The 11,108-nt window shown below is 36.4% G+C and overlaps 1 non-coding gene across 1 annotated transcript; it reads right to left on the bottom strand.

Moving 5' to 3' along the window:
- Positions 1–10,407: 10,407 nt before the first annotated feature.
- LOC141636510 (small nucleolar RNA R71) lies at positions 10,408–10,514 on the bottom strand. The gene has a single exon (XR_012541116.1). It is a non-coding gene; the product is annotated as a small nucleolar RNA R71 (small nucleolar RNA).
- Positions 10,515–11,108: the final 594 nt, after the last annotated feature.

An 11,108-nucleotide genomic window follows, 5' to 3' on the forward strand; every position in this document is an offset into this window, starting at 1 on the left:
CATTCTTTGATCTCGACTTCAAAGAGGGCCAAAAGGTTAGCCCTCATGTGCTCAAACTTATGGAGCTTGTCGAGACCTTGAAGATTCAAATGGTTGAAATCCCCAAAGAATTCATTGTAGATAGGATTCTACACTCCTTGTCCAAAGTCAAAGCGTATGTTCAATTCCGGGTGAATTTTAACATGCAAGATAAGTATGTGTCTCTTGAATAATTGCACAAGTTACTTGTGCAAGCCGAGAGGGACATGGGGTTAAATGTGAACCCACCAAAGGATGTGCTTAACATAAGCGCTAAGAGTAAGGGGAAGTTCAAAAAGAATGGGAGGAAGCGTAAGAAGCAAGCTCCCACTTTCACCAAAGCTAAGCCTAATGATGCTAGAACTTCAAAAATCAAGAAGGGTCCTCTTGATAAATGCCATTATTGTAATGGTATGGGACATTGGAAAAGAAATTGTTCCAAATACCTTGGTGATATTAAGGCTGGAAAGATCACTCCAATAGGTAATTGACTATCTTTTCTTTTATGTTTCTAATTCAACTATGGTATTGTGATACAAAGTTGTGATAATGTATCTCCCTTTTTTATTGTAAAAAGGGCCTCCACCAAGCAAAGACAAAGGAAAGGAAAAGCAAGCTTAAGAAACCATCGAGGAGCTAGGAATAGCTTTCATGGAGCTTTGCTTTTTATTGTCTTATTTTAAATTATGTTTTGAATTTTTAGAACATTAAGTTTCCGTGTTCGACATGGAAAGGTATTTTGGATAATTTGTTGTATTTTGGATAATGGTGGCTTGGTTTGCAACTGAAGTCACCCGTTTTATCACTTTATCCTTTGTTCTAAAATTAGTATTTAAATGCTTGCTCTTAGAAACATATAATTATTCACTTAAAGTGATCTAATAGACAACTATAATGACAGGATTCATTATATGTCCACATGCTTAAGGCTTGTGTATGATCATTTATAAAGTGATTTTGAGTCTATGAACTCTCTTAAAGGCATGTAAATCACCAAGTACACTTACGAAATCTAAAACTATTAGTCAAACCTATGAGATAGTTCTCCTTATACTTCAAAAATCATTATTTGTGTCTCATATGCTATCTTTGAATCTCTAGTGTATTTATTCTAAAGATAGAGTGGGAGAAAAATGAGGACACAACTCACACCAAGATAAGATTGTGTAAATGAGATCTACGCAAGAGAGAATGATTTGAATAAAGATATATCTATTTATATAGTATACCCAATAGATGAGATCTATGGTCTCATGTAAGTTCTATATGACTAAAGAGACAAAGTGAAGTAATCATAAGATTATATTCTCAAGATAACTACACGAGGAGACCAAAAGAAAGTTTTGGAAGAAAAATGACTAATGTAAAGTCTTAACAAGAGTTTTGACTAAGTTTATGAAAATTTTGACCAATAGTTTCAACCTTGAGATTTACTTAAGAGCCTAAATGAATCAAAATAACATACTAGTTATAAACGAGTTGCAAGGATTGATATACCGATATCTTCAATAGCCAAGTTTTGACCACGCAGATGACATTTCTTAACCTCATTATGAAATGGTTGAACCTCCTTCCGAAAGGGTATTTCGAAGGACGTGTTCTAGATATTATTTATATTTGAATAATGACATCGCTGCACATCATTATGATATGTGTGAGTTAGAGATTAAAATCTCTTTCCATAAGGTTAAGATGAGACCACTTCAAAATAGGTATTTTGAAAGGATATGATGGGAACATATATGGTTTTATCTTAATAACTTGGCAATGCAATTTATATTTCAATTCTTGAAAAGTTTCGATTGAGAAGTCAATTTCGAAACATGTGGAATTGAGTGGGAGTTAGGAAATTATCATGTGAAGACATGGAATTTAGTGGGAGCTATCATCCTTTGAATGTTTACAACTCATCACTCATTGAAGAATGACGAGCTAATACCTTCTTTCATAAAGAAGCATTTGAGTTTTCAATTCTGGATGAAAATGGACTATGATGAATCCAATTACATCAAGGGATGTTGGATAAGTATTGTTAGATACACATCAAATCAACGAGATACGTAGGTTATTCATTCAAATGAAAATGGAATTGCAATTAGCAGTCATGGTCGTTCTTTGAACCTAAATATAGTTGATGACATGATTAAAAAGTTACTAATGTTTCCGCCATTAGAATAATCATGCGCATGTCCAATGGTGAATCATATGCATAAGAGCATGATGATTGGGAAGCCATAATAGAAACGTCATGAATTCTCGAGTACAATCCAATGAGCGATTTCGGTGTTTGACGGAATCCTCTATTGTGTGTCAAGAGGTTGCACATATTATAGAAAATCCGAGCACATGCAAGGATTTATGAGAATCCTAAACCTTTCAAGCTAGAAAGAGAAATAAGAAGTTTTTGGATAGATACTTAGTTGAACAAGAAGTTACTCGAAACTAATCTTTCCTAATATGCTAGGACTTGTGAGAAGTGTTAGGTCAATCATCTTGACAAATTGTTGCAAGACTCTGCAAAACATATACCTAGTGCATTGTGTGTGAATGGAGTACTTGATCAGTACAAGTTATATCATTCACCACAAGTTCGTTCGTTATGTGATAATCGACAAGGAAGTTCTTTCAAGATAAAGAATCGAAACCAAGGTCGGGAACCTTGATGTGTACTTGGTAAGGTTCATGCTATGAGTGATAACATGAATATAAAGGATAATACGATTAAGAAGTTTGAACACATGGTCACATGGCATGTTAAACTTCTATTGCAATCAATAAGTGTTTACACTTACGATATACATCACAAGGTTGTAATATGGTATTTACTACCCGAGTGTGATGTCGACATTTGTCGTTTGAGTTATTATTAACTCACCATATACTTTGTTACATCCAAACGGGTTGTAGAGACAATTGAACCCCGTTTAAGTGAACACGGATTAGCATTGTATTTGCCCATAGTTACTTGTATGAGGTGACGTCTCGAAGTGACTAGAGTGTGATGCGATTGATGGCAAGTTCAAGTGCCATAGAGTCATGTGAGATGACTAGTCGATCACATAGGCAGACTGTTAGGAACATTTTGTCGGGCATTATGACTGCTTATAGAGTTCAGGCAAATTTATATAGCCTGGTCGTGGCGAGAGCTGCTATAGTATTCAAATGAGTCGATTCTTTTGACTAAAGACTATTCGCCTAAGATGGCACAGTTTCAGATTAACTTTGATTTGTGTTACTACGACCTTCGTAAATGGGGTCAAATGGGCATATTTTGGGTTATGATGGCTGTGGCTAGTTGAAGGGAATGAATGCGATAGGAATTGTCCACCCCTAGTCAGGGTTATAACAATATCTCAGGGCCACTCGAGAAGTAATGAACTGGAAATGCGTGGCCACGCTCGGAATGTATCCATGGTGGATAAATCCGGTCAATCATTTATTCTCCAGATCGAGGAAACCACTCTCGATATGATCACTTGCAAGTACGACCTGAAAGACACCTTGCATTGAGTGGGAGATAGTAATAGGACAAGAGAATTGGTGACGCACACTTGTCGAGGACAAGTGGGAGATTGTTGGAATATGTGTCCTACGACAATAATGCGATCACGACTGTTGATCACGATGATCACATGTTTAAGTCTCATTATAAAGAATACAATTGGGAAGTAATATTTTTACTGTCAACTGGTCCACACATATCGGTAATGATTGGCTGACTAGAGTTTGACATTACTGTCGTGCGACGGTGGTGATCAGTTGATCCCCTAGGTCATACCTATAGGGCAACACTCTAATTGATTAATTAATTGATCGTATAACGTTACGAGTCAATTAATTTAATTAAAATTGACGGACGATTTTGGAAGTGATATTTACGTATCTCATTGAAATTGATTAAAATGAGATACTGATGCGAATAATCGAATTGTATCATTACTCAGATGAAATTATTGTTTAAGGAAACAATTAAATTTGAATGAATTATTATAAATACAAATTGTTGTGATTTATAATTGGTAAAATATTTTGGTACAAGTAATTATGAATTACTAAGTCGATTTTTGTATATGACGTATTTTTATTAATACGTTGATTTTTAATATGTTAAAAATACATAACAATTTTATGTGACATATGACATGTGACATATTGACAAATTGACAAAACTAAAATGGATCCCATTTACTCAAATGTACCGAAATTAAGGGAGGATTAAGCATAATATTGTGTTTATTATTTGAGTGGTAAACATGATGATTACTCTAGTTACTAGCCATGCAAACCTAATGCTTATTGTAAAGAACAACTAAAGCATGCATTGGCTCCCTTAATCCCCCCCCCCCCTTCCACCCGGTTTTTGAGATGAAAAACCATTTTGGTTTTTCATCTTATTTTACCTAATAATACACCAAAATGTTACTAGTGTATCATTCATACTTTACTCATCTAAAAATAAGAATTCTAGAGAGATAAAAACCTTCCTTCTTCCTCCTCTCAAAACCGAAAATATTAAGTGTCCTATAATATTTTTGGGTCAATTTTTCTACAAGATTAATATTGTACTAGTATTTATAATATTAATTTTGATTAAGAGTGTGCTTTGGGTATAAAGCTTTGGGAGAGATCCTATACTTGGATCTTAGTTCTTCCACAAAGGAAGGCACAAGAACAAGAGAGAAAGGTGATCTCTCTTGTGCCCTATAAACCGAAAATCCATTGTAAGGATGAATTTTTCTTCTTTATCTTGTTTATTTGTTTGCATGCATAAGATCATTTATTAATTTTATGACAAATTAAATTAAAACATATATGAATATGTTAAGTATATAGATCTACTTTTCATTCACTATGTTGGTAGTCTCTTTGTGTATGCTATTTGTTAGGTGCTAACTTGATTGATTTATTTGATGTCATAAGAAGATGGTGTCACCAACCAATGTGGAGAATACTATCATACAAGCTCTTACACAAATCCCCCAAAATCAACAAGATGCCAATGCCAATGTTCAAGCCAATCCCGCTCCACAAGTAGGAGATCGTCAAGGAAGTCTTGCTTGGATTGAATGCCAACTAGCAAGAAACAAGGCTAGAACTTATGGGGGTGAAGTGGATCCTATTGACATTTCATAGTGGTTTCGTGACATGGAAAAGAGTTTCTCTCTTTATGATGTCCAAGAAAGAGACAAGGTGAAGTTAGCCTCTCATTTCCTTGCGAAAGAAGCCGATAGGTGGTGGAATTTGACTAGTGTTACCGTCACTCAAGATCCTAACTTTGATTGCAACCGCTTCAAGTCTCTTGTGAAAACTCGTTTCTACCCTAAGGAACTCAAGCAACAAAGATTGAAGGAGTTCATCGATTTCAAGCAAGGAGGACTATCCTTTCAACCTTTCACCGACAAGTCAATGATCTCGCTCATTATGCTTCAAGATTTGTGAAAGATAAAGATGAGCGTGTCTACTTCTACCGAAGCAAGTTGAATCCCAAGTTGGAAAGTGTGGTGAGAAGAGACTCCACGACCTTTGTGGCGGTCTACGATGATGGTCTTTGGGCCGAAAATTCCTTGACGGCTATTGAAGATGATGCTAACCCTCGTTCCTTCTCTAATTCTTATCACCCTAACTTCCATGGCAAGAGACCCTTTGTGCCCTCATCTTCGTTGGGCTTTTCTAACAAGAAGAGGTCCCTACCAATATATCAAGAGCTAAGAGTGCAAGATCCTAGTGGGCAAGTTTCCCGTCCAAGCAACAACAACCTCAATCTTGAGAAATACCGCATGTGCTTCGGTTGTAAGCAAGCTTTACACCCGGGAGTTGGATGCTACAATAGACCCTTGACTTGTTATCATTGTAAGAATCTCGGACACTGCTACAATGAGTGCCCCAAAAGGGAGAATGCTCCCACTCCTCCACATGCTCCAAAAGCTAAGCCAAAAGTAACAATCTATGTTATAAGTCGAGCCAAAGTTGCCGCTCATCCCGACATCTTTACGGGTGTGTTTTATATCCTTGATCAACCTTGCCTTACTTTTATCCTGTGATGCTCATCCTTCTTCTAATCTCCTTTTGTTTTAACTTCGGAGTTCCTCTCGTATCCTTCTTTCAGCCTTACCCTTGGAATTCCTTTTTGGTAATTTTTCCTCTCGACTCACCCTTGTACCTTTCCCTCCTCCTTGACCATAAGCTTTATCGTTCATGCATCTCCTACTCTTTTCGATGTGCTTTCCCTTTGGATTCGAGTCTAGAGGCTTATAAAACTCCATCTTTAACATCCTTGTTGACCTTACTTCGACTCTTACCCCTAGGAAGTTCGTCATAGCTCTTTTGTTGGTTAAGTTTGGATTCTTTTAGCGTACCTTGTAATCGTGATGTCTAAGTTATTTTTCAATTCGTAAAATTTCTAAGCATTTCAAGCTACCATTTTTGGTTCGATGTTAAAATTTTATGTTACTTTTACAAAACTTTACCTATTTTAAAGGTTTAAAAATGAAAAATTTGATTTAGTTCCCTTTTTGTTCGCCGAGTGTAGACTCCTTTATCATGATTTTTGATTGCTAAACCCGAATTACTTTTAATTTTGCTCAATCTCTAACTAACTTTGATTTATTTATGATTCCTTGTCAAAATTTGATGTTATATTTTCGAGAACTTGACTCCTTTTAGAGTTTAAAAATGAAACTTTTATTTTTATTTTGGCTTTTGTAAAATAAAATTTGAGTGTATTATCATTTTCATTTGGTTTTAATGTTGATGGGATGTTAGGATTCGTTATTAAAGGCGTCTAATAACTTGTTCTACACTTATCGGCGAATGATTTTATTTTGAACTTGTCTTTGACTTGGAAAGTTAGCGCTCTTGTGTGCACGACAAGAGCAATTTCGTTCCATGAAGGAGACTTATACTTTTGAAAAACTCTCCATAAATGTTTTTGGAAGTATTTTGACTTTGGATTTCTGCAAATGATTTGGTATTTGGCCTTGTCTTTGATTTGGAATGTGATGTTCTTGAATGCGCAACGAGAACACTTCCGTTTCTTTGACGAGAATCTGGTGCTGTTGGAAAATTCTACTTGAAACTTTTGAAAGAATTTTAATTCTCACAAAGAGTAACCTTTTAATGTTTTGGTTGCCGATTTCAAAAAGTCTGGCTTTATCATTTTAACTTTTCGTTTCCTACTTTTATGTTTCGAGGACGAAATTTTTTAAAAGGTGGGGTGACTGTAACACTCGCGAATTTTCCATTTTTAGCATTTATAATTTAATTAACCATTCTATTTCTTTATTTATATTTTTAAATTTTTAAATTTAATTAATTTCATTTTAAGCATAGCTTTAATAAAAATTATATTTTTAAGACTTGATTTATATAAAAATATATATGTTTAGTCGGATAGTAATAATAGTAATAATAATAAATTCCGTCTTAAGTTATAGTAGATTTAAGACGTATTTCCGTCTAGCAAAAGACTGTCACATTTCACATGTGAGACTAGTTTAATCTCGACCTATCCCACATCGACAACACACCCACCTAATTTTACACCTAACTAAAATAATGATTTTTGTCTCACTCACTCTCATACCCACATAACCTAACCGGCCAATCGCAACTCACCCTCCTTTCCTTTCTTTTTCGAAAAAATCCACAGCAAAACAACAGAAACAATGCAGTAGACACAAAGTCATGAACACCATTTTTATTCGACCTTCAAACTGAGATTTCTCTTCCGTTTCTCGACCGTTTCCTTTAATTTTTGCACCATTCTCTTACCCTTTCCGTCCTTCAACTTTCTAGGTAAGAAAGTCCCACTCTTGTGGAGGTTTCGAAATCGACCATCTTATAAAAGTTTCGACTTTTAGCTTAAATACTCCGTTTCCTTGTTTCTAGGTGAAGAATTTGAAAACCCGGAGGGAGACTCGTACTTTGTGGACCATTCACTTGAAGATTAGAGAGCTTTCGAGGTAACGGTGATAGGTTACTCGACAAAGTATCGATATTTGGCCCTTTCTACTCGTTTTTTCACTCTTATTTGTCGTAAAGTGTAGTTCTTTATGCCTTTCTCATGTGTGGTTGAATATGTGAATTTAGTAGTCATTTTACATGTTTACTTGGGTATTTCCATGGCTTATTTCTTCCCAAGTGAATTCAGGTATGGAGGTTGGTTTCGAATGCTTGCCATCTGTTTTTCACAGGTAATTATAGTTGTTTTTCACGGTTTTTCTTGCGTATTGTTGTAACAAATTTTGTGGTGGTTATTCATGCTTTAGTCGTGCTTGTTTCCGTCACAACTTCTCTTTAACTTCCGTCTTAATTTTGAGCTGAAATGGGGCTGCTAGGATTCGGCTTTAAAGCCGTGACAGGGGCTGCATTAACCCTGTTATGGGACGGGTAAATTAGTCTTTCGGGACTGTTTGTGTGCTTGCTATTTACATGCTAATATCAACATACGTGTACTCGAATTTTCTCGCTTTAAATATCTAGCTATAGACCATGTTTTACCACGGTTTCTAGGGCTGTCTCACGATTGTTTGGCAACCGTGGGTGGGTGTTCGGGTGGTATTTTGCAGGTTGTTACGGGCTGTTTTGACGGGTAAATGGTGGTTAATATGTATGGTAAAATCTGTGTATATGTCCGTCTTAAGCATGCTCATGATACCGTCTTGTGGTTTACATGTTTTATTGCTTTGCATAAGTGTTGGTGGTGTTTGTTCGGCTGACCGTGGGCTGACCATGGGCCTGGCTGGGCGGCTGGGTGGTTGTGGTGGCTGGCCGTGGGCTGGTAGCACGGCCAAGGCCTAGCCACGACTCATGGTGGACACAGGTGGGTGAAGCTTATGCACCTTGAGTTCTTTGGTTTCTTCTTTTGTGGTTTGTAATGTTTATTTTTTGTGCATGTTAGGTTTTATTTGTTGGGTTCATTAGGTTTTATTGGCTGGGCTTATCATGTTTTATTTGTTGGGGCAACCTTATATGTTGGAGTGGGCTCATGAATGAGTCACATGTGCTTGTTTACATTGTATCCCGTAATTTTACATAACGTAAATTATTCATTACCGGTTGTTATATTTTATGTAACCGGCATGTTTATTTATGAAATGGAATATTTATTAAAATAATACAAGTATGAAAGATTTATTATAAATAATTACTTGTGAGGAGCCGTATTCTTATGATAATGCCTTTATGCTATATCTTACTGCTTGACTTATCTTTACGCCCTACTTATGCCGATCTGCCAAGTATGGGTTTAGCTTATATTTTCCGCCTCTTTCGGACTGTCCTACCGATTGTGGGTTCTCTAATTCTGATCTGTTGTTCGAGTCTTGGATGCGGACTGTCCTACCGCATGTCGAATCGGGAACTGTACTGTCTAGAGAGTCTGGCTAGATTTAGACTAGGACTGAGTCTGTGTGATTATCATTGCCGTCCTACCAGGGGAATTATATTTAATGAGTAATAAAGGTCTTGCTTGGTTATAGTTATTGTCATATGTCATTCAAGGCAACAGTTGTGCCTTATATTGTTTGGATGTGAGAGTCTTGGTCCTATCGAATACTAGAGGTGAGATGCAAGCCTTCTAGTTGAGATATGATCGTCGGAATTGATGTTCCCATCTGTTCTTATGGTGAGATGCAAGCCATAAGTATAAATGTGACATTAGTAGCTACGTCCCGTGCAATGTTTGTTATGAGGTTTTAAAAGTAATGGCTATGGTTTCCATTCACGTATTTTGTATTGATTGATTCTTTACTTACCTACTTAATATGATTCGAGTTCTAAATCTCATATCTATGTCATGTTTCCTTGAAATGCGTGCCTTTGTCTAAATGACCGTATTCTTGTCTTTCATATTATTTAATTATCTCACATGAATAGTGGAGTCTTTATTATGCTATTATTGACCTATCTTGTTCCATCTCATTTAATTGTCATGTTTAAATATAGATTTTGATGTTCATGTCATTTGTAATTATCTTACATGATTTACCTATTTGAGTTCCTTGTTATGTTTGTTTCGACAATTTGTGGATAGGAGAACCTTGAGTTACTCCCCAGTGATCGTGGCTTTCATGTTTACATGAATGACAGGTTTGTAAAGATGCAATTGTGGGGTTTAGACGTGTGAGCTAGCGAGCACCTTGGATTAGTAGTCTGTTTACTAGGATTGCTTAGACTCACCCTTTATCGTCTTGTCATTTGAGGGATATATTTTCCCTCATCGATGACTATCACGTTTGTATCAACATAACTTTATTTCCGCATACTTTATCTTGTTGTAGGTTTTATTGGACCCGCGCTTTAGACTTTAAAAAGTTTCAAAATTTTCATAAAATTCCGCATTTTTCTTATTGTATTTTATTAGCAATATTGCGAGGGTGCACAACCAACATGTTAAGTGCCCAAATCACCGGGTTTAACCAAAGAGATGAAGAGTCTCTGTATGAGGCATGGGAAATATTCAAAGGTACATGTCGCTCTTGTCCTCATCATGGGTTAACCGAATGGTGTCTAGTCCAACAATTTTGGCATGGGTTGTATGAAGACTTAAAGAATATACTCAACATGGGTTCTAATAGAGATTTACCGAGGTAGATGATAACCAAACTTGGGCCAAGAAAGAGGAGATGGTGGTTCACAACTCTCAATATAGTTAGGCCAAGAAAAGCTACTAGGGGAGGGAGACATGAAGTTGACTCCGTCACACAATTGAGTGCCGATTTGGGTGCCCAATTATTCTCCCATATTGACACAATGAACTTGAAATTTGACAAGGCCATAGCCAAGATGAATGAGGCTCGTCAATCACTCAAGCAACATCAATAAGTAAATGCCATGGTGTCAATGTCTTCTATTCCAAATGGAGTATGTGAGAATTGTGGAACTTTGGGACATGATCAACAAGAGTGTAGGGGCACAAATGAGCAAGTGAATGCTTTCCAAGAATACAAGAATGACACCTCTTACTCCAACTTTTACAATGAAAACACCAAATTCACCAAAACTTCTCATACAAAAGCCAAAATGTTCAAAATCCTCAACCAACATACACCCCACCTCCAATGAGAAATCCTACTCAAAGACCCTTTTTC

The sequence above is a fragment of the Silene latifolia genome, chromosome Y (assembly GCF_048544455.1).
Source record: "Silene latifolia isolate original U9 population chromosome Y, ASM4854445v1, whole genome shotgun sequence".
In the NCBI taxonomy this organism is placed as follows: domain Eukaryota; kingdom Viridiplantae; phylum Streptophyta; class Magnoliopsida; order Caryophyllales; family Caryophyllaceae; genus Silene; species Silene latifolia.